The 22,380-nt window shown below is 43.6% G+C and overlaps 1 protein-coding gene and 1 pseudogene across 1 annotated transcript in view; both read right to left on the bottom strand.

Moving 5' to 3' along the window:
• LOC124788547 (homeobox protein Hox-A4-like) overlaps positions 1–22,380 on the bottom strand; it is a 446,751-nt gene that overhangs the window by 311,983 nt on the left and 112,388 nt on the right.
• Positions 19,861–19,978, bottom strand: LOC124790466 (annotated as a pseudogene).

Genomic DNA, 22,380 nt, shown 5'->3' with positions numbered 1-22,380 from the left:
AGATGCAGTAATGCAGTAATACACGACCTGACAAAAAGAGTGAAACACCCAGAAGACAAGGTCGGATGTCAACGTAGCTTCCTACCCATGTACGCCACCGGCGAGAGCGTGAAAGAATAGAGCTGTAGTTCTCTAAGAAGTAGTGTTGCTCATGTTCACTGTTCTTACCATACCTGGTAGGGTACATAAGGGGGGGGGGGGGGGGGTGAACAGCGTCAAATACTGAGTGATCACTGTGAAGGAAACATGCTGTGTACTCGTGTGGGAACGATTACGAAAGGGGGTTTATTGTGAACCTCCATTAAGCCAGCTGGTCGAATCGTACAATATTCAGATTTATGGGGCATTCGCATGAGGTAGTTTCCTGATGTTGGACTGCACAGGAATATCAAGGCGGACACATTTGTCCTCAAGGTTCCGGCCGATCACATCTGTCCACCACAAAGGAGAATTGCCGTTTTGTGCACCAAGAACGTCGGAACCCCTTCACAGCTGCACCTGCCCTTCGAGAACAAGTAATGGACTTCCTGCAACATTCTGTGTCATCCCGCACTATTGATCGGAGACTAACGCCTGCCAGATTAGCCAATTACTGTCCCACTCGTAGGCGCCGTCAACACTCGAACACAAACGGCGGCGTTAGGGGTGATGCCATCGACGGGAAGCATGGACCGTTGATGACTGGCGTCACACTGTGTTGAGCGATGAATCGCAGTTCTGCACTAACCCGGATGATCATCGTCGTTGAGTGTGGCGGCGACCTGTTTGATGACCACCGTCGTCGTGTTCGAGTCTGGCGGCGGACTACTGGCGTCATGTTATGGGAAGCCATTGGTTATGATTGCATGTTCCGGCTGGTAGTTATTGAGGGCATTCAGATGGCACAATGGTACGTCATGGGCATTCTACATCCTCATGTATTACCTCACACCACAGTAACATGGTGGTATTTTTCAACAGGACAATGCTCGTCCATACATCGTATGTGTCCCTAAGAACAAGCTGCGTTATGTTGATGTATTTCCGCAATCAGAAAGATCCTCAGGTATTTCCGCGATAGAACATTGTGGAACCATTTGGAACGAAAACTCTGTCCCCAGGCCAGTATCCAAGATATTGGATGTATAATTTTTCAAAGGGGACGTTTCATATGGGAAAATTATACATGACTGTCCTTAACCTGACACACAATATTTTTTAGCGCAACGCAATCTGACTTTCAAAAATCCCTACAAAAGAATGGCCCTGACTAACATTAAACTATACCTTTCAGAAATCACTTACCTCACAAAAATCTTCATTACTCGAACTACTGCAATACAGCGAGCACCACTACTGCCAGCTAAACAAAAGATTCAAACTACGGAAGGCTCTAACTACTGATAGGGATAGTTGGCAAATGAAAGATGTTAATAGAGAACAAATAATGTATTTACCTTAATAGTCATAATATATATAGCAGTTCATGACAAATTACAAAACTCCGCCATCTCTCTCCCCACATCCACCACTGCTGGCGGCTCACCTCCAACTGCGCAACGCTACGCGCTGTTCACATCCAGCTGCCGCTGCCCAACACTACAATGGCAGACAACAATGCAAACTAGCCACAGACTGCACACAGCACAGCCAGTGATTTTCATACAGTAAGAAAACCTAAACAGCCTGCTTACAATACTCTCAACTTCTTTCTAAATTTGACTCGATTTTGTAATCGGTGAAATAACATCACATACTCAAAAATGGTTCAAATGGCTCTGAGCACTATGGGACTTAACATCTGAGGTCATCAGTCCCCTATAACTTAGAACTACTTAAACCTAACTAACCTAAGGACAACACACACATCCATGCCCGAGGCAGGATTCGAACCTGCGACCGTAGCGGTGCGCGGTTCCAGACTGAAGCGCCTAGAACCGCTCGGCCACACCGGCTATCACATATTCCCTCAACCCGGTCTCATTTCGTTTCCTCCTCTTCTTCTGGGTTCTTGCCTTGTTTTGTCAGGCTGTGTATTTCTAAGGCATATTTTCCGCCAGTAGTAGCCAATTAGTTTTTCCTCTTACAGCCTGCGGAATACGTCGTATTATAGGCGATTCGCTACTAAACAACAGTGTTAGAATCCTAACTTACATACTATTACAAAACGGTTTTGCAGAGGTGAAGTGACATACGTGCGCTGTACGTTTACAGTATCGATGATGATCAAATGATGGTAAGGATAACACAACACCCAAACCTCCTACATAGCGGCGAACTGAGCCGCAGACCCTCGCATAGCATCCAGCCGCGCTAACCACTCAGTTACGGAGGCGGACTATTCATGGGAAGGTGTAACTGAGGCGGGACTTGGGCACCAGACTGGTATTCACCTAGTGGTCTGTGGGATGTGGGAAACCGCCTAAAAACCACAGCCAACTGGCCGGCACACCGATTCTTGTCGTTAATCCGCCGGGTGGATTCTATCCCGGGCCGGCGCACTTTCCCGCCCGGAACCGACGCTTTAACACGCACACCTATCCAGGCGCGTAGAGAAGAAACAGAAAATTAACTCTAAATGGGAAGTGCGGCGTTAGCTTGTGATTGACCCTTGCGCCTCTGTAGTCAGTAATGGATCCACCAACACAACCAGTAGCGTCAGCGCCATCTTGCGAATAGATGTAGCGGCCAGCGCTGAGAGCTCAGACAAAGGGGCAGTAGGAGCGGCAAGTGGCCGGGTGGGATCACGGACGCGTGCGGTCGACGCCGAGTTGCGGTTCTTGCCGGCTTCTTTAAATAATAGGCATTAGGCCTGCAATATGAGCCAGGGAGGTAGCCTGGCCGATAAGGAACGGCGTAGCAGCGGAAACGGCAAAAAGAAACAGAAACCCTGGGTTCTCGCAGGGAAAAAATATGGGCACAACAGAAACACGTACTTCGATTTCCGCAAGCTTATTTCCCCCAGACTGTGCTAGATGCTCTGGCCTTTCCAGTTAGACTGAGAACAAGGTGGTAACTGCAAACCATCGCGAGCAAGCCGATTTTGACACACGCCGTACTTTTGACGCGCAACCTTCATGTTGCGGTCAATGACAGGGGTATTCTTCTCACTACAAAGGCTGAACCGAAGTTTTCCTACAGAACATAATAGCGTCAGTGACAGATGGCGTCAATAATCGTTATAAAGAGAGATAACAGGTGAGGTGGGAGTTAACTGAAATTAGTTAAATATGCTAAAAGGGAAGGATTAGCAATACCGTCTCCTCAGTCCACCTAGAATTGGAGAGGGGTACCATCCGACACACTTAGGAGCGTTCATTACAACAAATGAACTTCACTCAGGAGCTCCTTGCCTATTTCCCCGATACTCAGCACCCACATCTCAGTGAAGGTACTCCTTGCTCGATTACGTTGTTACCTATGGGTCCTCAAATGATTTCCCTGTACTCCGACATGTCACCATTAGGCTGTTCCGACATGTCACCATTAGGCTGTAGCGAGACACTATGTCCTACCAGTCCTTATTTCAGCGACACCTTGGCAGATGCCATGGGTCTTAACGGATTACGACGTCCCCTGCGACCAACTTTCACGCATAACACAGTTGCTCACTTACGTGTTTGAAACAAAAGACGTAACGTCAACTCACTGTTGCAAGCTGATTTGGCCATCTTCTCAAGTGTACAGTGGTAACAAATAACACGTCCACTCGGCCTGTGCGCCGTGTAATCCTCGCAGTATTTTGTGTCGTCGCATAAAAATAAAATGACGGGATTGAGAAACAGATTGAATTAAAAATGCGAGGAATACAAATTTATTTTAAGAGATCAAATATCATTTTCCAGATGAAAAATGTAGATATCTTACCACCAAAGATTAATTAGTTACAACTAACCATCATCATTATACTGACAGATGAGGATGTAATCTGAACCACGCGGTCTTCACTAACTGTACAGTTCTATGTGAAAAGCGGCTCTATTGAGCAGAAGAATACAATTTTGACGATAAGTATCAAAATTATTATTACAACTAATTGTTTTATTGTATTTTTCATACTTGGGCCACCCAAGAATTTATTCTAAAGACGCTCACTGCGTTCCATCGACGTTGTATGCCTAATCTATGTAAACGGTGTGTTTCAATTCGAAATATATAAAGTGTTTTTAAAAGTTATAATAATGTACTATATTCTCAAAATATCTAAATACCTTTGTGGAGCGTAATTGAAGCACAAAGACAGAAATACATTGAATAAGAAATAAAAAATAGTGGAAGACATCTTTCTAAGAGAGTAGAAAACGTATTTTCGAAGGTGTTGCAAATTGGCAATCATCGAAAGCGAAGTAAAATCTGTAATGGCTCTAGGACACATCGCTAACGTAACGAAATTTAGGTTAAAAATGGTTAAAATGGCTCTAAGCAGTATGGGACTTAACATCTGAGGTCATCAGTCCCCTAGACTTAGAACTACTTAAACCTAACTAACCTAAGGACATCACACACATCCATGCCCGAGGCAGGATTCGAACCAGAGACCGTAGCAGCCGCATGGTTCCGGACTGAAGCGCCTAGAGCCGCTCGACCACAGAGGCCGGCGAAATTTAGGTTAAGCTTAGAACAGTTCTGTAATATGTATTGCAAGCGGTTGCCTCCTTCGGCAGTACACACGGCCGTTGCGAGGCCTTAGGAAGAAGCAACCAGAAAAGAAATATTTCAGAAATATGAAATACTCTCCTCTGAGTCGATGAAGATACTTTCACAATCCTTGTCGCAACTTGAGTAGCTTTCCAAGTTACTGATTACGCGGCCTCTGAATGTGAACGTGGGATGGTTCCTTTTAAAAGCCAATGCCTGCTGCCACAGAGTACACTAATTTATTACGAATTTTTGTCGTACAAATATTTCTTTATCCAACGCAAAGTTCATATCGCCAAATGAATACAAGAGATTACAACATGGAACAAAACGTAAAGACAATTACATATTTTTCGTTTTCCAAGAACCACACATTTTCAGTAAGTAGCCTGCAAACATGAAGACTCTCGAATGAATCTAAATTATATTTTGACACTCAAACAGTGGATCATCATAGAATTTCTTATAGCTCTGGCTTCTTCTTTCCCATTTCTTAGGCATTTGCCTGTTATGCCCTCTTTGTTGAAATTATTGATCTTTCCACGGTTTTCTTTGTCTTCATAATAACTTTCTGTCCATTTGACAGTAATTTATCACTAATTTTGGTATTTTGAAGTCTTCCTATCTTGTGACATGGTCCTCCCAGGTCTTTCTATATCCCTTTATCTGCACTTTTAAGCTTTCCACTCCTAATTTCTCTGAAGTCAGCACCACTCAACTGGTCGTATCGTGTGTGACTACCCTTCTTAGGAATCACATCTCCGATGCCTGTGTTCCTTGTTCTTTTCCTTTTTCCAGGGTTCACGATTCACTTCCACTTGTCACGGTTGGTACTGATATCGTTCTGTAGAGCTTTAGCAGAGTTTCATTTCTGACTTTAGTTCTGAGCGTTCTGTAGATTATTGCATTAACGTAATTAAATGTTTCTACTTTATTATGTATGTCCATTTCTGTCACAAGTGAGACGGTATTTCCTGAGAAGTTGAACGAGTTACGCTTTCTGTTGTCTGATCATTTATTATTACTTTACTGGGAATTCGCTACTGGCTCCTGAAAGCCTTAGCTTTTGTTTTCTTTTAACATATTAATAGACTGTATAACTTAGTCGTTGTGGATAAAATATCAGCAATCTTTGGAGTGTGTTCTCGCTATTAGCAATCATGACTTGATCATCAGCAACGAGCAATGTCATACAATAATTCATTTTGTTGAAGTCACAAGGATAAAAACTTCATTTACTCATCCATTGCCTCAGCATGTCGTCAACGTGAATATTAAAATGAATCGGAGACAAACTGCATCCATATTCAGATTGGTTTGCTCACTGTGAATCTATAAACCATTGCAATAAACAAAACAACTAATTTAAGGCGAGTTGTCTCCGCTAGACAGCTTCCTGTCGATCACACGTTCAGTATTTCTAAACTTCTGTAGAAAGCTTTAAAGTCAGACTGTTGTTTATTTACTGTGTTACATTTACACTTACACAATCATGATTTCGGCTGCAGTATGCCATCTTAGGCACTGTATAATACTTAAAACACTTGATAATGGCACTTTCAAGCCGAAATAATGATTATGTAAGTGTAAATGTAACACTGTAAATAAACAACAGTCTAAAGGCAGTACTGACTTTAAATAAATCTATTATGTCTGTGGCCACGTTTTAAAAAAAATATTCTGTAGAAAGGTCTGTACGGTTTTGTTCCATGTGAAAATATTCGGTGGAATGGTATATACCTGAGTAATAGGGAACCATAAGACTATCAAATATCAATATACTCATCTACATGTTTAACTAGAAGTTATGATGCTGCTTGAAGTGACAAGATTACAGCTTTCGTTGGTCATGTGTCCTGAAAGTGGGAGGTTGTACTGCGTACGGAAGTCGATAACTTGTTATTGTTCGAACATAAACCAGATGAATGGACACCGTGCAGGAGGTCGAACGAATTGCGGATGAGACAAAATAGCACGCTAAGGACGAAGCGATGACGGTGTTTTGGGCTGTCGCGCGCGAGCACCTGTTTGACCCAGACGCCCCAGCGCCGGCGGCGCACCTGCTTCCCTCATTATAAATATCTCTGGCCGCAGATAACATCACAGCTCTAAGTGTAGGAATAACTCTGGATTACGCTGCGCGGCGCGCTCTGTGCTAGACGCAGCCAACTCGTTTTCTCTTCGCGTGTGTAGGTGCCCGTCTGCTGCGGCGTCTGTGTGTGTTCGGGCGACCATTCTGAAACGGCCTGCCTGCTAATAAGCGCCGTGAACGTTTTTCTAATGCCGCTTGTATAAATAAAGCCAATTAGCGGCCTGAAATATTCGCGGGCTTTTGATATGCAAATAGAGCCCGCACTAAAATGTAATTCACAGTTGTTGCGCCCGGTGTAATTTAATTATCATACAGGGGTAATAGAACGAATGATTTAGTAGGACAGTAGGAATGGGGAGGCAGGAGCAGTTAGCAGTAGGAATAATTCAGATAAGAAGGGTGTTACGGATCCCCGCCTTTTTCCGCGGATGAATTCCTGCCTGATGCATTGTTCGCCGTTGGCAAAACCACTTACAGGTGAGTTATGCTTGTGCGGAGTACTAACTGTCTACGTGCTAACACTCTTAAAGGATAGAAGGAAGGAAAGAAGGGTGGAATATTGTGTTTCTACGTCTCGTCGACAACGGGGTCATTATAGACGGAGCATTGGCTCGGATAGGGTAAGGTAAAGGTAAAGTTTCGCGTTCTGGTCCCAGTCTGGTCAATGGGGCCCAATCGACCGCGTTGTTATTGTCTGCCAGTGGCATCATCGCACGCAACATGTAGAGGCATATTGTCAGCATACTTCTCTCCCAGTCGTTGCTGTTTTTTGACCGTTTCAGTCCTCCGAACAAGGAAAAATCCCTCGCAGCACTGGGAAACGAATCCGGGTCTCCCGCAAGGCAATAAGCCTCGCTAACCACTCTGATAAGCAGGCGGACGGGTAAAACAGCAATGGGGAAAGACATCGGCCATATTCTTTTCAGCCGATGGTGTGGGAATTCGTCTGAAAAGATTTAGGGAGAAAATGAACACACTTCTTACACCGATATCGCAGCGTAGACACTTTTATCTTTCCAAGATGACTGGTTTCATCAGCTTTACGCTGCCATCACCTGATCTTATGGAACTTGATGTAAAATTGCCGTGTTACGTGACATGAAGTAAAAGCAAAAAAGGCATTTCCCACGTATGCATGTGATTTTGGTACAATAAATGTGTCAACATTGCGATCGCGGCATATGAAGTGTGTTCACTTTCAACAATACCGATCACCCCACAGCACAGCATATGTACCTTACGATTTAGGGAGATCTATATGTGGACAAGTATCTGACGGCCGCCCGTCTCGATTGGGAATCTAGTGTGCCACCTACTTTGGCTATCACTAAAAAGTAAAAACTTGAACACCACATTATATTAAGTTTTTAAAAAAGCATGATCTGGACAATAAAAACTACCGGTTTCCATCAAACAACAGGCCACTGTCAAACATAAATTTAACGCAGTTGAAGTATGTCGTCGAACTATATAAAAATATCATGATGTGTCGCATATCCTGTAATTAATGTCGTTTTATACGTGAAGATAACCTGTTTTCTGATAGAAACGTTGTTTTTCATAAAGCGACATACAGCTGTTGCGCAAATCATGATTCTTCAAAAATATTTAGAAGCTGTAAGCCATTACCTACTCAAATTAACATTACATTAAGATAGGAATAAAACTGAATAGGACTAGTAAAAGATACATCAAATGTCGAGTTTATTTTGACTGCTGCCTTGACCTAACACTAGCTTTTGAATGAAGACATTTCCCCTTTGTTTCCCGCTGGAAGGAACACATAGATGGAAAAACTGGGGTCACTCTTGATTTCTGCATGTCTGTATCCACTTTTTTCATACTAGTGACACGTTTTCTATTTTTCACGATCATTAAATATTACTGATTTCTCTGGAAATAAATGTCGTGTGACTAGGGCCTCCCGCTGGGTGGACCATTCGCCGGGTGCAAGTCTTTCGATTTGACGCCACTTAGGCGACTTGCGCGTCGATGGGTGTGGTGTCACCGCCAGACACCACACTTGCTAGGTGGTACCCTTTAAATCGGCCGCGGTCCGTTAGTATACGTCTGACCCACGTGTCGCCACCATCAGTGATTGCAGACCGAGCGCCGCCACACGGCAGCCTAGAGACACTTCCTAGCACTCGCCCCAGTTGTACAGCAGACTTTGCTAGCGATGGTTCACTGACAAATTACGCTCTCATTTGCCGAGACGATAGTTAGCATAGCCTTCAGCTACGTCATTTGCTACGACCTAGCAAGGCGCCATTACCAGTTACTATTGATGCTGCAAAACATGTACCGTCAAGAGCGATGTTCACCATTTATGGATTAAAGTTAAGTATTCCACAAGCTACGTACTTTATTTGCTAGTCTTCATTACTTGTCCTGTTCCAGACCTCACGCCATCCTGCGTGAGCCTAAACGCGTGCCTTTCGGCTTCACCTCGTAGTGGCTTGGCTGTCTTGCCAAGTCACAACAATGGGGATGAAATGATGATAATTAGGACAACACAACACCCAGTCCCTGAGCGGAAAGAATCTCCGACCCAGCCGGGAATCGAACCTAGGCCCTTAGGATTGCCAGTCCGTCGCGCTGACCGCTAAGCTACCGGGGGCAGACGATTTCTCCTGATAGCATGCCAAGTATGCGAGTCATCGTGAGTTTCAATTCCCTTGAACAGAAAAGCTCGGTCTAGAAATGTTTGTACACAGGAAACTATATCATAAATGTATTTATCACAAATGTACATTACGATCAGATGATTACTGATTTTTTAGTTTCAGCTTTTTAATGAATAAGTATTTCTACTAAGACGCCGGCCGGAGTGGCCGAGCGGTTCTAGGCTGTATAGTCTGGAACTGCGCGACCGCTACGGTCGCAGGTTCGAATCCTGCCTTGGGCATGGATGTGTGTGGTGTCCTTAGGTTAGTTAGGTTTCAGTAGTTCAAAGTGACATGACATCGTTGTTTGCGAACATGAACCAACTAAAGATATAAAGTGCCTGTAAATGAGTCCGCGATCATTTTATAACACTTTATTTGTAAAGTTCGAGCTAGATCACACCATTTTCTTCCCATAAGCACCGCCACAGGAAAATAAGAACTTCGTACAGAGAAGCCATGGGGCGGCACCGCTGAGGTTCCACTCCGAATGCGTTATCGACCGTCGATATTTGAGTTAATAAACACTGTTTTGTTAACCACCTTACACTTACGGTTATGTTCAATTGTTTTGTCTTGATGAAATGTTTCGATTTACAGATGTGATGTTACTTTTAAACTTCTTATTCTGGGTTTTACACAGATATGTGTTCTTTACTTTGTCAAGCTAGGCACTTCCCATTATTAGTCTTTACACGTAATATGTGGGTTTTTAAGTATGGATCTAATTCCACATACTGATGTCAGTTCATGTGTTATTGTCAGACGCTCATTTTACCATATGGAGTAACTTTAATTAACGACTACGCATACTTCATTTTAACTACTAAATTTACGATAGTGGTTACTCTTGTACCTTAGCTGCAATGTCCTACGCTGGCCTCAGCTATTTGTGTTAGTACATCACCAGCGTTTACTATGTACCTATGTATACAGATTTTGACGTTGATACCCACATCAGAATATTTTATGGTAGGTGAGGCTGGTACAGATAGCTGTTAATCCTGTAAACTTTGTTTATTTTTCTTACGTTTCGCTAGGTCTGTTACGCACGTTGCTTCAAGTAACTGAACTAAGTTGCTTACACCATTGTTTTTCTTTTTTAACAGATCTGAAGATGTCACCAGCCTAAACCGGTAATACCGTCCGCTGCGGTCGAGCGGTTCTAGGCGCTTCAGTCCGGAACCTCGATGCTGCTACGGTCGAAGTTCGAATCCTGCCTCGGGCATGGATGTGTGTGATGTCCTTAGGTTAGTTAAGTTTAAGTAGGTCTAAGTCTAGGGGACTCATGACCTCAGATGTCCCATAGTGCTTAGAGCCATTTTTTTTAAACCGGTAATTGCGAGTTATAAAACATGCGTGATTGAGACGGCCTTTTACAAATAAAGTGGGAACATGAAGTCTATGAATGGCTGCAAGTAGTCTCCAAGCAACCGAATATAGCCATTCCCACACAATAATAGGTTTAACTGTACAAAAGGAACCAGTCAATTCCATGTAAACGTGGACCACACCATTATGCAGCCACCACCAGCTTGTACAGTGGCTGCAGTGGCTTCCTGGGATCTGCGCCACACTCGAACACTACCATCACCACTTACCAACTGAAATCGGAACTCGTCCGACCATTCCACGGATTTCCAATCGTCTAGGATACAACTGAAATGGTCACGAGCCAACGAGAGGCGCTGCAGGCGACGTCCTGCTCATAACAATGGCACTCGCGTCGGTCGTCTGCTTCCATAGCCCACTAACGTTAAATTTTGTCGCACTGTCCTAACGGATACGTTAGTCGTACGTCCCACATTGATTTATGTGTTATTTCATGCATTCTGTACTGCATGTTAGCACTGTTAACTCTACGCAAACATCGCTGCACTCGGTCGTTAAGTGAAAGCCATCGGCCACTGCGTTGTCCTTGGTGAGATATAATACCTGAAATTTTGTATTCTCGGCACACTCTTGACGCTTTGAATCTCGGAATATTGAATTCCCTAACGATTTCGGAAATGAAATGTCCCATGCATCTAGTTCCAACTACCACTCCCAGTTCAAAGTCTGTTGATTCCAGTCGTCCGGTCATAATCACGTCGGAAACCTTTTCACATCAATCACCTGAGTACAAATAACAGGTCCACCAATGCACTTCCCTTTTATACCTTATATAAGGGATACTACAACCACCTGTATATGTGCATATCGCTATCAAAAATGGTTCAAATGGCTCTGAGCACTATGGGACTCAACTGCTGTGGTCATCAGTCCCCTAGAACTTAGAACTACTTAAACCTAACTAACCTGAGGACATCACACACATCCATGCCCGAGGCAGGATTCGAACCTGCGACCGTAGTAGTCGCACGGTTCCGGACTGCGCGCCTAGAACCGCGAGACCACCGCGGCCGGCGCATATCGCTATCCCACAACTGTTGTCACCTCAGTGTCATTACGAGAGGTGCCAAATATACAACACTGTATTTTTAAATTGGACAGGGCACAATGCATAAATAAAAAATGGAAGGAGCCATAAACAAAGATAATTTTCCAAAATACGAACGTAAAAGAAGAAATTCCTATTAAAGAGACAGGCAGGTTGCGGTATTTATACCTCAATAAGGATCCCTGCTACTAATTTCAGAGTGATCTGGGACATTTATCAGCTTCAGTCTGCATTACCGGTTCCACACACCATGCACTACGGGCTTTCACCAGCTGTAAAGTGCATCAAGTAATCAGGCGCTAAGAATCCGAATGTAGCTTTTTAACCAGTGCACTGTCGTGATTCGTGGGAGTCCGTATACGGAGACACGTTCGACTGGTTTGCTGAGAAGGCAACAAGTAAGCCTCGTAGGAGTGAAGCTTGTGCAGGAAACTGGAAGTCTTAGCGGTCAATATTCTGCGTCCTAATCCACCTACACCAGCATCATGGAAGTATCTTAAGAGTTAGCAATTAAGCATTTTGTATCTGGTTTCTCTATAAGCCGACAATGTCTTATGCCAAATAAATGTAGTGGTTATGCTACCTCGTAAGAAAGATTTCCAAAACAGAAACCAAATGTCTGTATGACCACCACCTACTACACTGCACATCCTGCGCCAACCTATTCATTTCGTTCTCGCTTACTGCAGGTATATCATTTTAAATTTAGGTATCAGAAAAAAATACCTGTTGATATCTAGGCAAGCTTTTCAGCAAAGTTATCTGAGCGTTTCCGATGTGGAGAGCATCCGATCCGATCCGCCGAACATCAGAGGTTGCTAGGCCATGGTGAACAAAGAGAGCAGATTCTGATTATGCCCCACACTTCTTCTCCTAGAGCATTCAGTTCATTCTGCGTACGGGTAGCGCAATTTCATAATCGCGCTGTTATGTCCATGGCCGAAACCACTACTGATCAGCAAAAACACTTGTAACAGACTGTAGAGGTTCCTCACAATGCAGAGGCAAAGCAGGAGGAAAAAAGTCTTCCAGAAAGTATTCTGATGCCTTGAAATACCAATTATAGCAGTAACTCATAAACTATATTCTCTAAGCCTTGAAGAAAGGAAATTGTGTTCTTCATTATTCTCATAACGTTGAGCGTCTGTTCAGGAAAATAACTATCGACGACTTATCATTTTGCACGAAATCATTTTCAGCGTAGATACATAGTAAATGAATTGTTGTTCATAAAACAGGAATCCCACATGAAAAGCGAACATCATTTCGTACCACTTCTTCTATGAACAATATTAAAACAGTATTCTCTCTCTTACTCTTTCTCTCTCTCTCTCTCTCTCTCTCTCTCTCTCTCTCTCTCTCTCTCTCTCACACACACACACACACACACACACACACACACACACACATACACACGCACACACTTGAATTTTAATATAATTTGACATGCAACGCTACAAGGATCAATTTCGGTCGCTGACAGCTGTGTATGTTCTCAGGTTAAGAATAACGTCATGCAGAACTTTTTGGTACTAAAATTGCTGCTCACTCTCTACTAGCTTCTTCGGTCTTATCTTTCAAGGCAATGGAGGAGAATAAATGGTATTGCTTCGACGTTCAGAAAACATGATTCGCAGTTGTGACGACTGCCCAGAGAGTCTTTAGTAGTCAGTAATCGGCAAGTATAAAATAACTTTGAAGCAATAGTTACACTTACTGGATCTTGAAACCCAGAGATATTTCTTTTAACCGGTATTATTTTGGTAGTACAATTTAAAAGTCTAAATAATTAACTGTTTGACTCAGTTAAGCTGGAATAACTCTAGCTTACTCTTACCAACTCAATAAATGAGTATTATTTAATACTCGTACAGAGACACGAGGTAAACGTAAAATCTGAAAGAACAGAAAAAGAATTCTATACGCTTTCATACGAAAATGAGAAGTATGGAAACCTAAACAAACATGCAAACACTTAGAAAGGCACGAAAAAGGTAATGCGGTGAATAATGTGGGACTGCGCAGGGAACAGCAATTAATGTGGGGTCGTGAGTACAGATAACGCATAAATCAGGCACATGTGCATCGATAATTGACTTACGTAAAATCGAAGGCTTTATATCGGTGTTAATATAGCAAGTGTCGTAGGAATAAGAATAAATGGGTATCTGCATCATTATTACAACGGCGTTTTGTTTTGTGTACAATGCTCGTTATAGTACCACAAATAAATATGTAGGCTCAATGAGAAAAGTAAAAGGAAACGTACACCAAGTATTCCGTCAGACGTTGCTTAACAAACGATGTGACGTAATACGAAGTACTTTGTGAAGCTAATAGCTTGCGCGAAGTGTGGAACATTAACAGAAAATTTCTGCCCTCAGATCTTTGTACTCCCACGCACTGATAGCGGTTGTTACAGTGTTCGCCAAATAACTGCAGTGTAGTGGGTCGTATTACGTCACACGGTAACCCACAAACGTAAACGGGAAAATTGGTTAATCTATCCTGCGCAAAGAGCGAGTGCAGGCTACATAAGGTTACCCTTTACAAAATTATGCCGTCAATGCAGAATATGGTTTATGACGAATGAAAGATAATGTCGGACAATTCTAAGCTTCAACTGTACTTGTTCGCACTTAACCATAACGCTGCAGACAAAATCAAGGACATTAGACCTGATGTGGACAACAGATAAACAAACGGCCTTTTCTTATTCCGCCTTGTGTTTCGTGTCCATAAGAACTCCCACAACTGGCGTGTTATCTTGGTGTGTCGATTTACTCTTTTGCCAATATCGTTTACATCTCGGCTTTCAATGAACATCGAAATCTCCTTAATTTTTAAATTATTCTAATGTTTTATCGTTATTAGTAATTGATTTTCATTTAGTACCTATTAATTATACGGTGTTCGGGGAAGAGGAGTAGAAACGACAGCGTATACGGTTATAAGGGAAAAATATGGCATAAATTATGTGTAGGAAATTCATCTAACATCATTCAAACATTTTTTTTCTTTCAGAAATATGAAGCACGAGATGAAGTTAAGAGGAGGAATGGACCTGGGTACTGTGTTAAATATCTTCTTTATGGCGCTCAAAATCACTAACACCATAGTACTTTGGTTTATACAGAGTGTCAGTTAGTGAACTATATGAAAAAAAAACGACGGCGTGCACACACTTTATCCAACATATAAACGTCATCACAGGTATTCGGATGTAGATAATGACATGTTCGATATGCCTGCCATCATTGGCGATGATGTGGCGCAGACGAATAGCGAAATCTGCATGACCCGCTAATGTGTCGCAACATCAATGCTTGGGGTTATTGTTGTACATCTTGTCTTTAACATAGCCCCACAAAAAGGAGTCGCATGTGTCCTGATCGGAGAATATGGTGGCCGATCGAGACCCATGCCAGTGGCCTCTGGGTACCCCAGAGCCAGAATGCGGCCCCCAAAGTGCTCCCCCAGGACATCAAACACTCTCCTGCTTTGATGGGATCGAGCTCTCCGTCTTACATGAACCACACCTAGTCGAAAACATGGTCAGTTTGGATAATGGGGATAAAATCATCTTCCAGAACCTTCACGTGCCGTTTGGTAGTCACCGTGCCATCAAAGAAATGGTACCAATTATTCCATGACTGGACGTTGCAAACCGAACAATCACCCGTTGAGGAGGAAGAGACTTCTCGATGGCGAAATGAGGATTCTCAGTCTCCCAAATGCGCAAATTTTGCTTATTGACGAACCCATACAAATGAAAGTTGTCTTCGTCGCTCAACCAAACCATACAATTTCCATAATGCCACCCGGCCGGCCTTGCAGTTTGAATGTCCTATAGCCATCCTTTCGGATGTCATGACGATTTTATTTCATGTGGTTCAACAATTGTCATCCTGTAATAACTTTTACTTAAGGAATCAGATTACCAACACTGCGTGAAGACGGCGTGTTTGTCAAATTTGTACAGTTTTTCAGCATCAGCCGATCTGTAGAGAAAGGTTAAAAGTGCGGAAATGCACTTATTTTTTAATTCCGATGTTTGTATGTACAGCTTCCACTAAAACTGGTGCTTCGGAAAAACACATAGACTTCTGAGCATCAATGTAACGTCCGTAATGCCTCATTCTTCCCAGAATTTCAGTCTGTTAAGGAGGATATCTCTGTATATTCTTACTTCTTGAACAGAGCTTCAGATTCGTCTAACATCTACAGAAGCACGCTGTTACGGAAAAACAGACAATGTTCAGTATAAGAACTGCCTTTATATTATACGTGAGGACATTATCTAGTCGCTTATTTATGGCTTTACCAACACGTTCAAACAAGAGTTATTTCAAGCCATTCACTTTTTAATCTCACAAAAATTATCAAAGCCAGAATCAATATTATCATAAACGCATATGCATATAACATACGTAATATCTGTAGATCTTTCTTTTCCTTAGAGTGTATGCCGTCTAGTATGAAGTCCGCTTCTCAGATTTGGTACATCTGATGTTTTATTTTTAATTATTTAATTTTTGGTCAGGTCATTTCAGTTTATATTTGAAATTAATTTTGCTATCCATTAAAATCTTTACACCACTCTGTATTTTTTGTTGTACGTTTTGGTTTTTGCGTTTTACAGACATTTTCACTGTTGTGAAGGTAATTCCACATACCATAGGTAACCGGGTAACGTACCGAATAAACCGTAATCACATTATTGTTCATTGGAGAGCCACTGATGACCAAGTGTCCATTATTCTAAGATAATCATAAAATATCTCTGCATAAACTGTGAAATTTTATTTGTGGAGTTAGGAGTCACCCTGTACATTAAAACAATTGTGTCAGTCTCTGCGACAGCGTTACTGTTGCTGCGTCGTCCGGACAAGACACAGCCAGTGCAAAGATGCGAGCTGATGCCAGTGCCATAGAGACTACCCGGAAGACAGAAGAGCTGCCCTAGACCACTTGTTGTAGATCATCGTCCAGGGCTGACTTAGACGGGGAACGTCGTTTACTGAACACTTAGAAATTGGACAGACGGTTGCTGTAATAGCATTTGCAATGTACTGTGAAGCTTACCTACAATTATTTGCTCTCAGCCATTGAGGGCCTTTTTCGTGGTATATTACATGCAGTGTTGCAGACTTAATCAGTCAACTAGGCACAAAGTTAAGTAAACCCTTTAGCTCATTTGTGTGACTTCGTTACTACACTCCTGGAAATTGAAATAAGAACACCGTGAATTCATTGTCCCAGGAAGGGGAAACTTTATTGACACATTCCTGGGGTCAGATACATCACATGATCACACTGACAGAACCACAGGCACATAGACACAGGCAACAGAGCATGCACAATGTCGGCACTAGTACAGTGTATATCCCACCTTTCGCAGCAATGCAGGCTGCTATTCTCCCATGGAGACGATCGTAGAGATGCTGGATGTAGTCCTGTGGAACGGCTTGCCATGCCATTTCCACCTGGCGCCTCAGTTGGACCAGCGTTCGTGCTGGACGTGCAGACCGCGTGAGACGACGCTTCATCCAGTCCCAAACATGCTCAATGGGGGACAGATCCGGAGATCTTGCTGGCCAGGGTAGTTGACTTACACCTTCTAGAGCACGTTGGGTGGCACGGGATACATGCGGACGTGCATTGTCCTGTTGGAACAGCAAGTTCCCTTGCCGGTCTAGGAATGATAGAACGATGGGTTCGATGACGGTTTGGATGTACCGTGCACTATTCAGTGTCCCCTCGACGATCACCAGTGGTGTACGGCCAGTGTAGGAGATCGCTCCCCACACCATGATGCCGGGTGTTGGCCCTGTGTGCCTCGGTCGTATGCAGTCCTGATTGTGGCGTTCACCTGCACGGCGCCAAACACGCATGCGACCATCATTGGCACCAAGGCAGAAGCGACTCTCACCGCTGAAGACGACACGTCTCCATTCGTCCATCCATTCACGCCTGTCGCGACACCACTGGAGGCGGGCTGCACGATGTTGGGGCGTGAGCGGAAGACGGCCTAACGGTGTGCGGGACCGTAGCCCAGCTTCATGGAGACGGTTGCGAATGGTCCTCGCCGATACCCCAGGAGCAACAGTGTCCCTAATTTGCTGGGAAGTGGCGGTGCGGTCCCCTACGGCACTGCGTAGGATCCTACGGTCTTGGCGTGCATCCGTGCGTCGCTGCGGTCCGGTCCCAGGTCGACGGGCACGTGCACCTTCCGCCGACCACTGGTGACAACATCGATGTACTGTGGAGGCCTCACGCCCCACGTGTTGAGCAATTCGGCGGTACGTCCACCCGGCCTCCCGCATGCCCACTATACGCCCTCGCTCAAAGTCCGTCAACTGCACATACGGTTCACGTCCACGCTGTCGCGGCATGCTACCAGTGTTAAAGACTGCGATGGAGCTCCGTATGCCACGGCAAACTGGCTGACACTGACGGCGGCGGTGCACAAATGCTGCGCAGCTAGCGCCATTCGACGGCCAACACCGCGGTTCCTGGTGTGTCCGCTGTGCCGTGCGTGTGATCATTGCTTGTACAGTGTCCGGAGCAAGTATGGTGGGTCTGACACACCGGTGTCAATGTGTTCTTTTTTCCATTTCCAGGAGTGTAATTTGTTGGAGTGCTGTAGAACCTTCGTTCTCCTATTCTGTTACCTGACCCTGGGGCATAGCTGTGTAATAGTGGCAGGGATAAATTGTCTTAGTGGTGTACTGCACCAGAAGCCGTTCCCTGGACTCACAAACTTGGTCTACCGTAAAAACAGTGCCAACTCGGCCTCCACACCAGTAGCGACGGGGCCTGTACAAATTGGTCTGCAATCAGTAGATGCACCATTTATGTAATAAGATACTTGCTGTACGTGTGTTCACCATACGTCACTTACCAACAAACAAAAACATTAAAAAATTAAAAATGAAAAAATTTGGCGTGAGTCAATGAAACCAAGAAAACACACGCATGGTGCAGCACCGTACGTACATAACGCAATAAGCGTCTGGACGTCCATGTTCATGCGATAAAAGCCTTCGCCGACTGGCTTGCGCCTAAATCCGGCCACAAGGTTTGCAGAAACTGAAAAGACCAGTTTCCCTTTAAGGCAAGACGGATAAGCTATTTGACAGCCTATTAATTCCGTGACGTGCTTCCTGAGTTTGTGCCAGTGGTGTGGCTGGCGCCCTGCAGACCGCATTCCTTGGAGAGAGCTGTCAAGCCCCGCCTCGAATCTGGCGCCAGCCTCAGCGCGTCACGCAACCACCGCACACTTCTAGCCACTCGTTCGGAATTCTAAGCGGCGGTCCAACACTTTACGTAATAAGCGGCGACAAAATGGCATCCTCAACGACCTTCAGTCCATTCCCGAACTGAGCTCGCTTTTACGCCATACTTTGTGACCACACAGGCGGTCCACTAACTTGCAAACGGTGCAGAATGCAATCAGAACTACTGAGAGCGGACAAGACGCCAAGCTGTTACGGAATTCCCGTTTCAAACTGAATGCATTCCAGAGCTAGCTTCTTTCTTAAGAGGAGGCTACACGGCTACAGGATTTTTGTTATTTTTTTATACGTATTTAGATCCTAAATTTCTGTCGTCCAAAGCATTCGATGCAATTCTCAAAAATTCATGAGAAAATGGACTTTGAATTTTTCTATGTGTTTTTAATACTCTCTTATCCGACAGTTATTTCGAAGGGGCAGTGAGGTTCTGTGGCAGAACCCTCGCCTACCATATGACCGTCCCAGGTTCGATTCTTCACCGGTATGATTTCTTAAACAAAGATCCAAGTCCTACGAGGGTTCCCACGAAGCGTAAAATACATAAACACACACCGTCTTCCGGCCACGAGGGGCCTACCGGGACCATCCGACCGCCGTGTCATCCTCAGCTGAGGATGCGGATAGGAGGGGCGTGGGGTCAGCACACCGCTCTGCTGGTCGTTATGATGGTGTTCTTGACCGAAGCCGCTACTATTCGGTCGAGTAGCTCCTCAATTGGCATCACGAGGCTGAGTGTACCCCGAAAAATGGCAACAGCGCGTGGCGGCCTGGATGGTCACCCATCCAAGTGCCGACCACGCCCGACAGCGCTTAACATCGGTGATCTCACGGGAACCGGTGTAGCCACTGCGGCAAGGCCGTTGCGTAAAATACATAAAGAGGAAAAAATTGGTTTGTAATGTTTTTTTAAAATTTAAATAATCATTATTAACAATCTTTTATAAAAAACTATTAATCGAGAATTTATACTTTCAATGAAAACTGGCAGTTCGTGTGTGGTATGTATTAGGTTGGCTCATCAGTTCGAAGCGTTTTCGTTTTGCATGTTGGTATTCTGGTTGGCATGGGTTTCTTTATCGATTGTCATTTTTCTATTTGTAGTTCACTGATGCTATTAAACTTCACATATTGTCGTTTTATCACTGGAGATAGTGAGTGGAGTTGTGGAAGTAATAAAATGGAGTCACAAGTGGAAAAATTGGAACATTTCCGATATATTCTTCCATTTGAGTCCACTTGTGACAGCAGCGGAGGCAGCTGAAAACATTTGCGGCCTGTATGGGGATACTGCCACTGAACAGAGAGCGGAAAAAAAGGATTTTCCCGTTTTAAGGAGGATCGTTTTGACATTAGCGACTCACCAATTTCAGCAAGACCTTCTGGATTTGATGAAGCCGTTTAACGCATTAATCCACAGTTATCGATGTCAGTGTACTCGATAACTGGCAAATGTGATGAAATGTGATGATTCCACCATCGTGTGACATTTGCATCCAATGAGTAAGGCTGGGTACCGCATGCTCTAAACCAAAATTACAAAAATGAGCGAGTGGTCATATGTGCATTTCTGCTTGATGGTTATCAACTGGCTTGTGAACAACGCCGATCATTCTCATCGTGTATCTTTACTGGTGAGGAGAAACGGTGTCTTTATGCTAACGTAAGGAAAAGAAAGGAATGGCTGAGCCTAAACAAAGCAGCAACTCCCCGTTCAGAGACTTACGTGCTCCCACGAAAATAATGTTATGCATTTGTGGAAAAGCGATGATGTGGCGTACTAGGAATTGCTTCCCAGAGATGGAAACGTCACTGCTGACATTCATTGTGAACAACTGATACGTCTTGCAGATGCAATCCAAGAACGACGACTATGATGACTGCGTGAAGTGATGCTACTCCACCACCCTGCCCGGATTCTGCTAGACTGACAAAAAGCGCTATAAAGGAATTGGGTTGGAAAGTCATTCCGCACCCGCCTTTTTCACTTGGTCTGTAGCCGTCAGATTTTCGCCTTTTCCGCACTCCATCGAATGACCTTCAAGAAACTTCTTTTCAGGATGAAAATGCGCTGGGAACATGGCTCAACTAGGTCTTCACTTCAAAACCACACGATTTCCACAGTCGCGGAATCGAAAAGTTACTCCAGAGTTCTCAGATTTTTGTAAATAGGGAAAGAGAATATATTATTTTTTTGTAAATAGGGAAAGAGAATATATTATTAATGACTAAAGTCCCTGTTATGTGTATCTGTCGCGATAAACTCATGCAAAAACGCTACGAACATGTGCACCAAGCCAACAATTAGAAAAAAGAAGAGTTGCATTTTTCATAAAATTGATAATTAAATATTTGTCAGTCCGCATATATTTGATAAATGTCATATTTAAATAACGTAGATGCTCGAACTGAACCGAAAGAAACGAAAGAACTTATGACCGAACCGAGACTCGAACCAGTGATCCAGCAGTTATCAGTCTCGGGCGCTACCGATATTTTTCTGTTTTTATGTATTTTAAACTTCACAGAAATGCTAGTTGAACAGGTAACTTCGTTTAAAAATTTGCATAAGGCACGAGTCGAACTCTGGCCACCCACGTGGAAGAGACCACAGAGCCAAACTGCTTTTCGTATTACGGATCTTTCTTTTAAAAAGCAGGGAAAACATCAACGCCGATTTTCTCAAGAATTCTTGAGATTTGCATCGACTTTTTCTAATTTATTCATACTTGACTTCTGGTCCTCGCGTACCACAAATATAAAAAAAAAATTACAAAAATCTGATTGCTGTGTGGTTTCCTCATTAGCTCATATTCATCGAAACTCCCTTGCACAATGAATAGTATAGCATGACACTAAAACAGCACAGATAAAGCAAAAAGAATAACGGTCACAAGCACAGAATATGTTGCGGAAACCCAGAGTATGTTTTCATTTCGAAAATTATGACTTTCCTAAGGGGAAAATAATTTCTCTCGAAGAGTGGGCATCGATTCAGAGAAAATCAATCGTATATAACTTTATTTACATGTGAAACTTCGGAAATAGCCTGAACAGGTAGATTTTGTTTTCTTATAGCCTCTTTCCGAGAGGCGTTCGACGTTGTACTGCATGGTGAACTTACAACCCAGACACTATTATGTGAGGTATTTTCACAGATAAGCGACTGCCTTGAGCCATTTTTTGACTTACAGAAACTACTAAGATTTGATACATATTCGTATACCTTAACGAGCAGCACGCTAGCCTGCGTGACACGAGGCGAAAGGG

This window comes from Schistocerca piceifrons, chromosome 3 (genome assembly GCF_021461385.2).
Source record: "Schistocerca piceifrons isolate TAMUIC-IGC-003096 chromosome 3, iqSchPice1.1, whole genome shotgun sequence".
Lineage (NCBI taxonomy): Eukaryota > Metazoa > Arthropoda > Insecta > Orthoptera > Acrididae > Schistocerca > Schistocerca piceifrons.
This window is presented reverse-complemented; position numbering and strand designations above follow the sequence as displayed.